The sequence below is a fragment of the Capra hircus genome, chromosome 7, assembly GCF_001704415.2.
Source record: "Capra hircus breed San Clemente chromosome 7, ASM170441v1, whole genome shotgun sequence".
Lineage (NCBI taxonomy): Eukaryota > Metazoa > Chordata > Mammalia > Artiodactyla > Bovidae > Capra > Capra hircus.
In genome coordinates, this window is record NC_030814.1 from 93,144,640 (window position 1) to 93,161,431 (window position 16,792).

The following is a 16,792-nucleotide window of genomic DNA, read 5'->3' on the forward strand; positions in this document are numbered from 1 at the left end:
CTCTTTTCAGCCACTCCAACAGGGCCTTTGCCTCAAACTCTGGCCACATCTTGACTGACGCTTGATGGCCAGTGAAGGTTTAAATGCTCACTGAGGACCAGCAGTGGGAAAGCCAAAGCACAAGGCATTTCATCCAGCTACGCTGAACAGCTGAAGGGCATGTCCCTGCTAAAAAACGTGGTACACTGTAGAAGGGAATGGCAGACCACTTCAGCATTCTTGCCTTGAGAACTCCATGAACAGTTTGAAAAGGCAAAAAGATATGACACTGAAAGATGAACCCCCAGGTCGGTAAGTGCCCAATATTCTACTGGGGTAGAGTGGTGAAATAGCTACAGAAAGGATGAAGAGGCTGAGCCAAAGTGAAAACAACACCCAGGTGTGATTGTATCTGCTGGTGAAAGGAAAGTCCAGTGCTGTAAAGAACAATATAGCATAGGAGCCTGAAATGTTAGGTACATGAAACAAGGTAAATTGGATGTGCTCACACAGGAGATGTATATTGTCACCTTCTGAGAAGGCAATGGCAACCCACTCCAGTACTCTTGCCTGGAGAACCCCATGGATGGAGGAGCCTGGTAGGCTGCAGTCCCTGGGGTCGCTAAGAGTCGGACACGACTGAGCGACTTCACTTTCAATTTTCACTTTCATGCATTGGAGAAGGAAATGGCAACCCACTTCAGTGTTCTTGCCTGGAGAATCCCAGGGACAGAGGAGCCTGTTGGGCTGTTGTCTATGGGGTCGCACAGAGTCGGACACAACTGATGCGACTTAGCAGCAGCAGCAGCAGCATATTGTCACCTTGCTTATTTAACTTCTGTGCAGAGTACATCATGAAAAACACTGGGCTGGAAGAAGAACAAGCTGGAATCAAGATTGCCAGGAGAAATATCAATAACCTCAGATATGCAGATGACACCACCCTTATGGCAGAAAGTGAAGGGGAACTAAAAAGCCTCTTGATGAAAGTGAAAGAGGAGAGTGAAAAAGTTGACTTAAAGCTCAACATTCAGAAAACGAAGATCATGGCATCTGGTCTCATCACTTCATGGGAAATAATGGAGAAACAGTGGAAACAGTGTCAGACTTTATTATTGGTAGCTCCAAAATCACTGCAGATGGTAATTGCAGCCATGAAATGAAAAGATGCTTACTCCTTGGAAGGAAAGTTATGACCAACCTAGACAGCATATTCAAAAGCAGAGATATTACTTTGCCAACAAAGGTCCATCTAGTCAAAGCTATGGTTTTTCCAGTAGTCATGTATGGATGTGAGAGTTGGACTGTGAAGAAAGCTGAGCACCAAAGATTTGATGCTTTTGAACTGTGGTGTTGGAGAAGACTCTTGAGAGTCCCTTGGACTGCAAGGAGATCCAACCAGTCCATTCTGAAGGAGATCAGCCCTGGGATTTCTTTGGCAGGAATGATACTGAAGCTCCAGTACTTTGTGAAGAGTTGACTCATTGGAAAAGACTCTGATGCTGGGAGAGATTGAGAGCAGGAGGAGAAGGGGATGACAGAGGATGAGATGACTGGATGGTATCACTGACCTGATGGACATGAGTTTGAGTGAACTCCGGGAGTTGATGATGGACAGGGAGGCCTGGCATGCTGCAATTCATAGGGTCACAAAGAGTCAGACACAACTGAGCGACTGAATTGAACTGAACTGAACTGAAACAGGGGATGGCAAGAGTGAATATCGACATTTTAGGAATCAGTGAACTAAAATGGGTGAGAATGGGCAAATTTAATATAGATGACCTATCTACTACTAAAGGACAAGAATTCTTTAGAAGAAACGGAGTAGCCCTCATAGTCAACAAAAGAGTCTGAAATGCAGTTCTTGGATGCAATCTCAAAAATAACAGAATGATCTCTGTTCATTTTCAAGACAAACCATTCAACATCACAGTAATCCAAGTCTATGCCCCAACCTCTAATGCTGAAGGAGCTGAAGTTGAACTATTCTATGAAGACCTAGAAGACCTCCTAGAACAAAAGCCGAAACAGATGTCCTCTTCACCATAAGGGAGTGGAATGTAAAAGTAGGAAGTCAAGAGATACCTGGAGTAACAGTCAAGTTTGGCCTTAGAGGAGTATAAAATGAAGCAGGGAAAAGGTTAACAGAGTTTTGCCAAGAGAATGCACTGGTCATAGCAAACACCCTTTTCCAACAACACAAGAGATGATGCTAAACATGGACATCACCAGATGGTCAGTGCCAGAATTAGATTAATTATATTTTTTGCAGCCAAAGATGGAGAGGCTGTATACGGTCAGCAAAAACAAGACCTGAAGCTGACCGTGGCTCAGATCATCAGCTCCTTACTGCAAAATTCAGGCTCAAATTGAAGAAAGTAGGGGAAAGGAAACTACTAGGCCATTCAGTTATGACCTAAATCAAATCCCATATGATTACACAATGGAGGAGACAAATAGATTCAAGGGATTAGATCCGATAGACAGAGTGCCTAAAAAGCTATGGATGGAGGTTCCTAACATTGTACAGGAGGTGGTGACCAAAACCATCCCCAAGAAAAAGAAATGCAGCAAGGCAAAGTAGTTGTCTGAAGAGGCCTTACAAATAGCTGAGAAAAGAAGAAAAGCAAAAGTCAAAGGAGAAAGGGAAAGATATACTTAACTGAATGCAGAGTCCCAGAGAATAGCAAGGAGAGATAAGAAAGCCTTCTTAAATGACCACTGCAAAGAAATAGATGAAAACAATAGAATGGGAAAGACTAGAGATCTCTAAGAAAATTGAAAGATACCAAGGGAACATTTCATACAAAGATAGGCACAATAAAGGACAAAAACAGCAAAGACCTAACAGAAGCAGAAGAGATTAAGAATACACAGAAGAACTATACAAAAAAGATCTTCATGACCCAGTTAACCACGATGGTGTGATCACTCACCTAAAGCCAGACATCCTGGAGTGTGGAGCATTGCATTAAACAAAGGATTAGAAAGCATTGCTATGAACAAAGCTAGTGGAGGTGATGGAATTCTAGCTGAGCTATTTCAAATCCTAAAATATGATGCTGTTAAAGTGCTGCACTCATTATGCAAGCAAATTTGGAAAACTCAGCAGTGGCCACAGGACTGGAAAACATCAGTTTTCATTCCAATCCCAAAGAAAAGCAATGCCAAAAGATGTTCAAATTACTGTATAATTACACTCATTTCTCATGCCAACAAGATTTTGCTCAAAATCCTTCAAGCTAGCCTTCAGCAGCATGTGAACCAAGAACTTTCGGATGTCAAATTGGATTTAGAAAAGGCAGAGGAACCAGAGATCAGATTGCCAACATACCCTGGATCATAGAAAAAAGCAAGAGAATTCCCAAAAAACATCTGCTTCTGCTTCACTGACTATGCTAAAGCCTTTGTGTAGATCATGACAAATTGTGTAATATTCTTAAAGAAGTGGGAATAACAGACCACCTTACCTCCCTCCTGAGAAACATGTATGCAGGAAAAGAAGCAACAGTTAGAACCAGACACAGAACAATGGTCTGGTTCAAAATTGAGAAAGGAGTCCATTGAGGCTGTATATTGTCACCCTGCTTATTTAACTTCAGTGCAGAGTACATCATGAGAAATGCCTGGCTGGCTGAAGCACAAGCTAGGATCAAGATTGCCAGGAGAAATATCAACGACCTCAGATATGCAGATGATAACACTTTAATGTCAGAAAGTGAAGAGGAACTAAAGAGCCTCTTGAAGAAGGTGAAAGAGGAGAGGGGGAAAGCTGGCTTAACATTTAACACTCAAAAAACAAAGATCATGGCATCCAGTCCCATCACTTCATGGCAAATAGATAGGGAAACAATGGAAACAGTGAGAGACTTTATTGGGGGGGGGGCTCCAAAATCACTTTTGATGGTGACTGCAGCTACAAAATTAAAAGACACTTACTCCTTGCAAAAATAGCAATGTCAAGCCTTGACTGTTTTTAAAAGCAGAGACATGACTTTACCAACAAAGGTTCATCTAGTCAAAGTTATGCTTTTTCCAATAGTCATGTATGGATGCATGGAAAAGACTCTGATACTGGGAGGGACTGGGGGCAGGAGAGGAGGGGACGACAGAGGATGAGATGGCTGGATGGCATCACTGACTCGATGGACATGAGTCTGAGTGAACTCCGGGAGTTGGTGATGGACAGAGAGGCCTGGCATGCTGCTATTCATGGGGTCGCAGAGTCGGACACGACTGAGCAACTTAACTGAACTGAACTGATGTATGGATGCGAGAGTTGGACCATAAAGAAGGCTGAGCACCAAAGAATTGATGCTTTCAAACTGTGTTGCTGGAGAATACTCTTGAGAGTCCCTTGGACTGCAAGGAGATCAAACCAGTCAATCCTAAAGGAAATCAACCCTGAATATTCATTGGAAGGACAGATGCTAAACCTGAAGCTCCAATACTTTGGCCACCTAATGCAAAGAGCATACTCATTGAAAAAGACCATGATGCTGGGGAAATTGAGGGCAAGAGGAGAAGGGGGCAACAGAGAATGAGACAGTTGGATGGCATCACTGACTCAATGGACATATTATTTGAGGAAATTCAGGGAGATAGTGATAGAGAAACCTGGCATGCTGCAGTTTATAAGGTTGCAACTAGTCAGACATGACTCAGCGAATGAACAACAAGGGATGTAATGCGCAACATGATGACTATAGCTAACACTTGTTTTTTGTCCCATATACCTCAGGACAACTAAGCCTACCTGTTACAACTACTGAACCTGTGTGCCTCAAGTAGAGAGCCCACGCACCTTAGAGTTGGTGCTTTACAACAAGAGAAGCATCCACACACTGCAATGAAGACCCCATGCAGCCTAAATAAATGAGTGATAGTGGTCTGGTGGTTTAGTCACTAAGTCATGTCTAACTCTTGGGACTCCATGGACTAAAGCCCCCAGGCTCTTCTGTCCATGGGATTTCCCAGTTGTTAATACTGGAATGTGTTGCCATTTCCCTCTGCAGGGGATCTTTCCCACCCGGGGATTGAATCCACGTCTACTGCATTGGCTGGTGGATTCTTCACCACTATGCCAGTCAGTTTTCATTCCAATCCCAAAGAAAGGCAATGCCAAAGAATGCTTGAACTACGACACAATTGCACTCATCTCACACGCTAGTAAAGTAATGCTCAGAATTCTCCAAGACAGGCTTCAGCAATACATGAACCATGAACTTCCAGATGTGCAAGCTGGTTTTAGAAAAGGCAGAGGAACCAGAGATCAAATTGCCAACATCCACGGGATCATTGAAAAAGTAAGAGAGTTCCAGAAAAACATCTATTTCTGCTTTGTTGACTATGCCAAAGCCTTTGACTGTGTGGATCACAATAAACTGTGGAAAATTCTGAAAGATATGGGAATACCAGACTACCTGACCTGCCTCCTGAGAAACCTATATGCAGGTCAGGAAGCAACAGTTAGAACTGGACATGGAACAGCAGACTGGTTCCAAACTGGAAAAGGAATACATCAAGGCTGTATATTGTCACCCTGCTTATTTAACTTCTATGCAGAGTACATCATGAGAAACGCTGGGCTGGAAGAAGCACAAGCTGGAATCAAGATTGCTGGGAGAAATATCAATAACCTCAGATATGCAGATGACACCACCCTTATGGCAGAAAGTGAAGAGGAGCTAAAAAGCCTCTTGATGAAAGTGAAAGAGGAGAGTGAAAAAGTTGGCTTAAAGCTCAACAGTCAGAAAACGAAGATCATGGCATCTGGTCCCATCACTTAATGGGAAGTACATGGGGAAACAGTGTCAGACTTAATTTTGGGGGGCTCCAAAATCGCTGCAGATGGTAATTGCAGCCATGAAATGAAAGGATGCTTACTCCTTGGAAGGAAAGTTATGACCAACCTAGATAGCATATTCAAAAGCAGAAACATTACTTTGCCAACAAAGGTCCATCTAGTCAAGGCCATGGTTTTTCCAGTGGTCATGTATGGATGCGAGAGTTGGACTGTGAAGAAGGCTGGGCAGCAAAGAATTGATGCTTTTGAACTGTGGTGTTGGAGAAGACTCTTGAGAGTCCCTTGGACTACAAGGAGATCCAACCAGTCCATTCTAAAGGTCAGTCCTGGGTGTTCTTTGGAAGGACTGATGCTGAAACTCCAGTACTCTGGCCACCTCATGCGAAGAGTTGACTCATTGGAAAAGACTCTGATGCTGGGAGGGATTGGGGGCGGAGAAGGGGACAACAGAGGATGAGATGGCTGGATGGCATCACTGACTCGATGGACATGAGTCTGAGTGAACTCCGGGAGTTGGTGATGGACAGGGAGGCCTGGCGTGCTGCAATTCATGGGGTCGCAAAGAGTCAGACATGACTGTGCGACTGAACTGAACTGAACTGATGCCACCTGGGAAGCTGCTAAAAATAAACAGTAAATTAAATAGTATATATCAATAATACCTCATAAAAGTAGAAAAAATTACTTAAAGGATAAAAATTTTAAAGTGAAAAAGTTATAAATGAAAAAGGACACATTACGACTGCTTTTCTTTTAGAATTATTTTATTAAATCATAAAAGTACAACTGCTTCTTAACTCTACAGACACAAAGTTTTAAAGGAACAACATTCTGTCTATTGTGCTGATTCTGGCTAATAGTTTTAAAACTTTGAGATAAAACCATTTAAAAGTTTCACATGTCACCTGAAACTTACACATTTAACATTATCAAAGAAGGAATACTTCCACACTCACTAGAAAGAAACAATTAAGAAGCTAGGAAACTGTCTCAGTCAGTTGTTTTTTTTTTTTTTTTTTTTTCACAATTTTTCCTCCACAGGAAGGTAATGTTCTTAATAATCCAGTCCATTCACAAAAATGACTCTTTGAACCTGCTCTTAGGTCTTCTGACACATCACCAAATATTTATTCATGGCTGAGATAAGAGTTTTCTTAATGTCTTTATTTCAATAACCTGAAACTCTTCTGTTATGTCTGGGCTCTCATCTTGTGCTATTCAGACAGTGAAGCCCAGGGCAAACAGGAAGAAGCTCAATACCCATTTCCCCCTCCATAACCCCCACTTCTTTCATTGCCTCCTGGGCCATAATTTTCTCCACTATATGGGGCCGCTATGTTCCTGCCAACACCAAAGATTCCATTCCTCATTGGACCATAATAAGAAGGTTGCTGGTCGTAATTTCCAAAATTATTGCCATAACCACCTCCAGAGAATTCCCACTGGTTGCCATACCCAGGACCTCGACCACCATATTCTCCACCTCCTCCTCCATAACAAGGGTAACCTCCAAAATTCCCACCTCCATAACAAGGGTAACCTCCAAAATTCCCACCTCCAGGTCCTCCTCCATACCCATGACGGCCATCCCTAGATCCGGGACCATTTCCATACCCATCAGCTTCTCCTCTAAATTTAGTTCCTGGCCCTCGTCCAAAATTTCCACCCCCACTAGAAGAAACACTAAAAGGGCCTCCTTTTCTACCTCTAGAACCTTGAGTTTCCTGCATTTCCTGTCTCGACAAAGCCTTCCCGACTTCTGCACGATGACCGTTGATGGTATGGTATTTCTGCAACACTATCTTATCCACGGGATCATAGTCATCAAAAGTCACAAATCCAAAGCCTCTTTTCTTGCCTGACTGCCTATCAGTGATGATCTCAATGGCATCGATTTTTCCATATTTCTCAAAGTATTCTCTAAGATGATGCTCCTTGGTATCTTCCTTAAGTCCACCAACGAACAGCTTCTTCACAGTGACAAGCGACCCCTGTTTTTCAGATTTCTCTCTCGCAACAGCACGTTTGGGGTCAACCACTCTCCCATCAATGAAATGAGGTCTGGCCGCCATGGCTGCATCCACCTCAGCCACGGAGGAGAAAGTAACAAAACCAAATCCTCTTGATTTTTGACTGGCAAGGCCCCTTATGACCACACAGTCGGTGAGTTTTCCCCACTGCTGATAGTAGTTCTTCAGACTTTCTTCTGTGGTTTCAGAGCTCAAGCCACCAATGAAGAGTTTACGGATTTGTTCGTTTTCTCTCTTTTCCCTCTTCACAGTAACAGATTCCACAGTTTTCTCCACCGCGGGTTCACTCGCTGCAGCCATATTTCCAGTAGCCGAGGTTAACACGAGATCTCGCGGGATGAACAGAGACCCAGCAGGTCTCTACTGCGCGGTGAGGCCCTCTACTGCTCCAGGAACGTCAGGTCTAGGAACCTCCAAGGGAGTCGGTGATGCGGCTCAGACCTCCAGAGCCGCTGCGTCTGGAGCCCTCGAATCAGTCTTGAGCACCTTTCAATGTTCCTGCAAAACACCATTTAACACAGTGACCTTTCCTGATCCAGTCATTAAGATTAATATTGCACTTTCCCTATTAATGTTTCCAATTTTGAATTGTATGTATGCTATCCAGACTTCCCAGGTGGTGCTAGTGGTAAAGAACCTGCCTGCCAATGCAGGTTAGATGTGAGAGACACAGGTTCCATCCCTGGATCGGGAAGATCCCCTGGAGAAGGGCATGGCAATCCATTCCAGTTTTCTTGCCTGGAGAATCCCATGGGCAGAGGAAGCTGGAAGGCTGCAGTCCATGGGTTCACAAATATATATGACTGAAGCAACTTAGCACGCAGGCACATCATCTCTTTATCTTGATTTTCTCACTAAGTTGGATGCCCAATGAAGGGAAGAGTAATGTGGACTTTGGCGGTTTACACTGACAGACTCACTTATTCACTTTGCCCTTAGACTGGGCTCAGATATATTTTTTGAAAAAGACTGTTCAAACTCAAAAAAAATACTTTCTAAACTTTTCTAATAAATTCACTCAACTTCAGTTATACGATGATAAAAATCTCTTTTGTAGTAGACTGTCTAATCGGCACTAGGGCTTCTAATCCTTTTTCTATGTAATCCATTTAACCTCTAATCACAATAATCTGGTTAACATGTAAACCTAATCAGCACACCCTTTCATTTAAACCTATCATCTCTGTCTTCAGAAGATATTTTTAAAGGGAGAAACTAAAATTTTTATTTTATTTCTGTTGTCCTGCCATAATTATTAACACTATCCCTGAACATTGATCTAGAAGTCCAAGTTTGGAGGGAAAATTATTTGATCATCCCATTTACAGAGCAGCTATTGGGGGGACTAATGCTGAAACTGAAGCTCCAATCCTTTGACCACCTAACCTGAAGAAAAATTGAAAAGACCCTGATGCTTGGAAAGATTGAAGGCAGGAGAGGAAGGGGATGACAGAGCGTGAGATGGTTGAATGGCATCACCGACTCAGTGGACATGAATTAGAGCAAACTCTGGAAGATAGTGAAGGACAGGGGAGCCTGGCATGCTGCAGTCCATGGGATGGCAAAGAGTCAGACATGACTTAGCGACTAAACAATTATATGCCACATTGTACTAAAAGCCTTGAGTTTAACTTAAAGTCACTGCCCCAGTTTATTTGAATCCTAATGAGTAAAAAGGGTTATAGACTAAAGAATATCTACTATTGTGCTTAGTCTGTCCGTGGCGATTCTCCAGGCAAGAAGACTGGAGTGGGTTGCCATGCTCCCCTCCAGGTCATCTTCCCAACCCAGCGATTGAACTCAGGTCTCCCACATTGCAGGCAGGCTTTTTACAGTCTGAGCCACCAGGGTAGCCCAAGAATACTGGAGTGGGTGGCCTATCCCTTCACCAGGGGAACCTCCTGACCCAGGAATCTAACGGTGGTCTCCTGCATGACAGGTGGATTCTTTACCAGCCGAGCTACCTGAGAAGCCCTTATCTACTATAGTTTCAGGTATAATTAAGTATTGTGATCATCAATAAGGCCAACAGAGAGACAGAGAAAGGAGATATGGAGGAAGAGAAGTAAGAAGGGAGAAAAAATTAAGGACAATTGTTGATGAAGAAATTGCAGAAGGCCAAACTGATGACCTATTTGGAGCAATAGGTTCAAATAGTTCTTGAAGCAAAGAACTGATTTTTTTTAAAGAAAGGAAGGAAAATTAAACACATAGTGTGTAAAACAACTTCTCAGAGAACTATTTAAAGAACACAGCCAAATACTTCTACTTCATAGTGATTTTGTTTTTTAAAAATATATGTACTACCTGGGATTTCCCTGGTGGTCCAGTGGTTAAGACTCCAAGCTTCCACTGCATGGGGTTTGATCCCTGGTCTAGGAACTAAGATCCCACATGCCAAGAAAAAAATCTGGGCTACTATCCTAAGAAAGCTTCAGACTCAAAAATATACAAAATCTTCAGTATTTCTTAACACTAACACCAAGGAAATAACTTTCAACAAGGTAACCTCTTTAAGAGCTATTGTCTGCCGACTTAAAAAGATTTTGAAAAAAAAAAAAAGTATATACATGAACACTCTCTTGCAATCAAGAGATTCCACACTCACCAGAAGAGGCCTCCTTGGAACTCTGGTCTATGCAGGATTCCCTGTCTTCCAAGTGCTGTCCTCCGACCACTCTGGAGATGCAGAAAGCCTGTGACTTGCTGGAAAGTACAGGAACTTCTGCTTCTGCTTCTTCTTTTATAGGGGAAGAGAGTGGACAACCCAATCAGGGGACAACCCAATCCAGAGGACACACCCCTCCCTCAGATCAAAGGCTTTGAAGAGATTTATGAAACTTTATCCACAAAGTTGAGAATTTGAAGCTATTGACACTGTCAGATACTCTTGTAAATGAAAAAAAAATGTAATACATTTGTGTCTGGGAGTGGTGTTGGCAGTTTCTACCAACATTTTAATGTTTACTCTCAGTCAGGATACATTCTACCAAAAAAAATTATTTCTATACACAAAAATATCCATAAGCTTATGTTTTAACACAATAAAGTAGAGGCTGTTTAAATGTTTATCACTAAAAGTCCAAATCTTTATTAAAAATCTATAAAGTCTATGCCAATAGCCATTCCAAAGAAATCAGTGTTTTGTGCATTTGCTAAGTCACTTCAGTCATGTCTGACTCTTTGGGACCCTATGAACTGCAGCCCACCAGGCTCCTCTGTCCATGGGATTCTCTAGGCGAGAACACTGGAGTGGACTCCCATGCCTTCCTCCAGGGGATTTACCCCACCCAGGGATCAAACCCGCCTCTCTTACATTTCCTGAAAGCCAGGTTCTTTCCCACTAGAGCCACCTGGGAAGCCCTTTAAATAGTCTCTTAACTATCTTTATTTCACTGACTGTGATTTAACTTTTTCTTCATTCTGATGTGGACTACATTTTGAAATAATTTCAATTTCTTTGGTAAATAGAAATAGTATAGAAACCAATTTCCTCTCTGTTTATTTAATGTGTTTTAAAATATTTAAAATTACAGACCTATGTACACTACCATGTGTAAAATAGGTAGCTAGTGGGAAGTTGCTGTATAGCCCAGGGAGCTCAGCCCGGTGCTCTATGAGATAGTGGAGGACAGAGGAGACTGGTGTGCTACACCCCATGGGGTGGCAAAGAGTTGGACACAACTTAGCGACTGAACAACAACAAGACCTTGCTCCAAGGTTGCTCTTGACCGTTTCTCCCTGGTCTTGCATTCCCACCCTTCCCTAATTAACAGCTGCTTGAATCTGCCCACTGGAGCTCAGGGAAGGTCATGGGGGCTGAATGAAGGCTGTTTCCTGTAATCAAAGAAATGGGGGACATGGAAAGTCTTTGTGCCCTGGAGGCCCATAGACCCCTGCTCAGTATCAGACCCAGAAATCAGACTGCAAGGTTTCTCGCTTTCAAAACCATGTGAGTGAATTCCTAAATAAATCTCCTCTTCAATATACTTTATATCTTACTGGTAGTCCGGTGGCTACCAGTCCACATTCCCAATGCAGGGGCCCTGGGTTCGATCTCTGATCAGGGACCTAGATCCCACATGCTGCAACCAAGAACCCCTGTGCCACAACTAAGCCCCAGTACAGCCAAATAAATTTAAAAAACAAGATAAAGTCCAAAAAAAAGTGCACCTGGAAGGAATTTACAATGCATAGGAGCTTCCCTCAAACCCCAGAAGGAGACAATCCACTCCCCCACAAGAGTTTACATACATGAACACATGAAAAAACACTTAAATGTGAATAAATGCTCATATTTAAACTATCTCCCTCCCTTCATCTCTCTCTGTCTTACTGTTGATCACAGCATTTATTTCTATATGATGTTATGAACTCTTTGCTCTACTTACCATTTCCTTTTACTACGGAAATGGGAGCAGCACTGTTTAATTCTGGACCACAAATTCTATACCAGCACTTTGCACATAGTAGGTGCTTTGCAAAAAAGGTGACTAAATTTTTTTCTCCAAATTGAGACACATTGGGGAATAAAGAAGGCAGTGTTATTACGGCAGGACAACAGGATAAATATCTGCCAAAGACAAAAATGAAAAGGACCCAAAAGTTCAAGTAAATGATCAGGTTTGCATTTTAAACAGATCATTGTGATTAAAATCTCAAAATTGGATTATGTGGAAAAAGGATTTGAAATCTAAGCTGTAATTCCTAGTTTATTGCAGTATATCATTCAAAAAGTGGTATCTTTACCTAAGTGTATGCTGTATTATGTCTCAGCTGGTAAAGAATCCACTTGCCAATGCAGGAGACACAGGAAACGTGGGTTCCATCCCTGAGTTGGGAAGATCTCTGGAGAAGGGCATGGCAACCCACTCCAGTATTCTTGCCTGGAGAATCCCATGGACAGGGGAGCATGGTGGGCTACAGTCCAGAGGGTCACAAAGAGACATGACTGAGTGACTAACATTTTCACTTTAGGATGCTGCAGGTGGGTAATGGTGTGCTCAAAAGTTCAGTAGTGTCAGACTCTTTGCGACCTCGTGGACTGTGGCCCCCCAGGCTCCTCTCTCCATGGGATTCTCTGGGTAAGAATACTGGAGTGGGTTGCCATTTCCTTCTCCAGAGGATATTCTTGACCCAGGGATGGAATCCGAGTCTCTTATGTCTCCTGCATTGGCAGGCAGATCTTTTACCACTAGCGCTATCTGGGAAGGCTGCAATATGAAGGTCAGAGAACTAGCTGGTCTAGATCAGGATGTTCACGGCAACATTTGCTATGGAGCTTGGTGAATTCCAGAGATTCTTGTCCTGTGACCTTGTTACACAGTTCCACACCTGTGACTGTGGTATAGGGCTCCACATCAACTTCACAGAGGAAGCAATGAGACCATGAAACAGGCCAAGCAGAAAACTGGCTGAAGCTCTAGACACTCAAGAAGACTGACCAGAGCTTCCCTGGTGGCCCAGTGGTAACAAATCCATCTGCCAATGCATGAGACGTGGGTTCAATCCCTGGTCCAGGAAGACCTCACATACCTCAGAGCAACTAAGCCCAGGCACCACAACTACTGAGCTTGTGCTCTAGATCCTGTGCTCCGCAAGAGAAACCAGCACAGTGAGAAACCAAGCACTGCAACTAGAGAGTAGCCCCGGCCCTTCGCAACTGGAGAAGAGCCTGAGCAGCAACAAAGGCCCAGTACAGCCAAAAGTAAATAGATTAAATTACTGTTTTAAAAAAAGGAGAAGACTGATCAGCTGCATATTCCAGAGATCAGTAACTAGAATAGCTTTGCAGGCTGACAGTGAATTCAGGTGACAGCCAAAGGGAGGAGACCTTGGAGAACAAGAGAACGCAGGGACTCCTACTGGCAGCCATGAAGAAGGTGAAAGTCCTCTGGATTTTACAAATGCCTTAATAACAATTCCACCAAATAGTTCAGGTGAAATCTGGACCAACCTAAGGATGGGAAATGTGTGCACACCAGCCCTGACACCCCCGGTGGAGTCCATATCAGCTATAGAGGAGTCCAGGAACCAGCTGGGATCTCTCACAGCCTGTCTGCAAGAAACAAGTAACCTCTGGAGATGGCAAGAGGCAGATGCATATGGTGAAGAAGTAAGAGGAGAGATTGACTCTGGCCTTGAGGGCCAATAGGATTGCCAAGGAGGCAGAGAGAGGAACCAAGAAAGAGCCCTGAAAACACAGTGAGACAGGCTACATTGGTGTCAAAGAAAAGGAGAGTGAGGTGGTCCTTGAGAAAGACAGACTTGACTTTCACCCACATCTCTTTGCAACATCTATCATGATCTTTCCTTTTCATGATAAAGCTCAATATTTATTTACCATAATCTTTCTTCATTTTATGTTAAAGTCTACAGGACAATTGGGCTCAGGAATTACTTAGTGTTTTGAACCTACATTCTAAATGTCTTATCAATAGAAAAATGGAGAGGGGATGGGAGGGAGGCTTAAGAGGGAGGGGATATATGTATGCTTATGGCTATTGTGTGGCATGCTGTTGCATGGCAGAAACCAACACAACATTGTAAAGCAATTATACTCCAATTGAAAATCTAAAAATATTTTTTAAATAGATGAATGGATAAAGAGGATGTGGTATGTACATAATATGGAATATTACTCAGCAACAAAAAAAAATGAAATCTTGCCATTTGCAACAATACAGATGAATCAGGACAGTATTATGCTAAGTGAAATAAGTCAGACAGAGAAAGACAAATACTGTATAATCTGACTGATATGTGGAATCTAAAAACAAAACAAACAGAAACAGAGCAAACTGGCGGTTGCCAGAGGGAGGGGGTTGGGGGTTGGGAAAACTAGGTGAAGGGGATTAGGAAAGGCAGACTTCTATTTATCAAATAAATAGGTCATGGGGATGTAATATACAGCACAAGAGATACAGTCAATAACACTAATAATTTTGGAGAGCGAGAGAACTTACTGAACTTCTCACGATGATGATTTTGCAGTATATTTGATGGTTGGATCACTATATTGTACACCTAAAACTAACATACTATTATACATGATCTATAGTTCAATATTTAAAGTATGCATATATATGGAATCTAGAAAGGTGGTAGTGACGAATCCATTTGCAGGGCAGCAGTGGAGTCGTAGACATAGAGAACAGGCTTGTGAACACAGTGGGGGAAGGAGAGGGTGGGAAAAATTGAGAGAAGAGCATTACCAAATGTAAAATAGATAGCCAGTGGGAATTTTCTGTGTGCTGCAGGGAGTTCAACCCAGTGCTCTGTGACTGCCTAGAGGGGTGGGATGGGGTAGGAGATGGGAGGGACCTTCCAGAGGGAGAGGACATGTTTCTACCTATGACTAATCATGTTGATGTAGGGCAGAAACCAGTACAACATTGTAAAGCAATTATCCTCCAATTGAAAGTAATTTTTAAAAAATACATTAATGGACTTCCCTGGCAGTCCAGTGGTTAAGACTTTGCTTTCCAATGCAGGGGCTCAGATTCAATCCCTGGTTGGGAAGCTAAGATCCCACATGCTTCATGGCCTAAAAAAGCAAAATGTAAAACGGAAGCAGTATTGTAACAAATTCAGTAAAACCTTTAAAGATGGTCCACATCAAACGAATAAATAAAGTATATTAAAATAAGAAACCAGTTTTCACCAACAAGTCTTTTAATGCTTCTTAAACACTCTGAAAAAAATGCCCCCCCAAATACATAGAATTATCATATTGAAATCACTGGAAAATACATAATACATTAATTGAGAAGAAATATTTCACCAAAAGCATTTTTTAACTCATGAAAAGTATTTAACTTAATTTTTAACTTGAAGAAACTTTTTAAAAGAACAAAAGAATATCAAGGAAAGCAGGAAGGAAGGAAAAGCAAATATTATTTCTTTAGGAAATATATAGTTTTTAATCTATTTTTTAAAATCAAGCACTTGTTTTAGTTCTCTAACCAAAGACAAAATAAAGTTTGAATGTCTAATGAACATGAAGCAGACTAATGATTTATGTCCGATAGTCACACTTTGGCTTTTTTTGTTTCAGTTGCTCTTGTTTACAACTGTTTTCAAGACTGGACTTAAGAGCAGAGATGGAGTTTCTTTTTTAAGCTTCCAAATGAAACACTCCATATTTCATTTTTTAAGGAGATATGCATGGTTTTCCATCTTTATACAAACACACATACACACACACCTATGGCGCACACACACTTCTGGCACAATAGTTTGGCATCAGAACATCATGGGTTCAAGCCCCAGCTGTGCCACTTTCTGGAAGTGTGACCACTGATGACTTATTTTCCCTTTTTGAGTCTTTTTTCTTACACATAACACATGCTAGTCACTACATCTCAAAAGCTGTCATGAGGGCAAAATAACATTTACTCAGTAGATCAATTGGTCAAAAATGTTAATTATTACTAGTATAATTATCAATTCAATAACAAGGAAGTCTCAAGTTTACAAAGTAGGGTCTTCCATTCATGCATGTGTGTTAGTCACTCAGTCATGTCAGACTCTTTGTGACCCCATGAACTGTAGCCTGCCAGGCTTCTCTGTCCATGGAAGTCTGGCAGGCAAGAATGCTGGAGTGTGTAACCATTCTCTTCTCCCAAGGGATCTTCCCGACCCAGAGATGGAACCTGAGTCTCCTGCATTGCAGGCAGTTTCTTTACCATCTGAGCCACCAGGGAAGTCCCCCTTCCATTCATGTAAATAATGCTAAAAATAGGGCAAGAATCCACTAAAAGTATATTTCTTTTTAATACAGGACTGCTACTCTTGCTTTCCACAAGTCCATGGGAGAAAACATGAACTCAACACCTCAAGGGATGGGAAGAAGCTGGGCAGATACTTAGCCTTGGATCTCAGGTCTTATCAGCTGCACCATAAATTGGTACTTCGGTGAGATGGGTGGAATGGAGAACCACTAAGATCACACCCGCAGCCCCCTCTGTGAGTA

General features: G+C 42.2%; 1 pseudogene; it reads right to left on the minus strand.

Moving 5' to 3' along the window:
- On the minus strand, window positions 7,155–8,118 carry LOC102176222 (annotated as a pseudogene).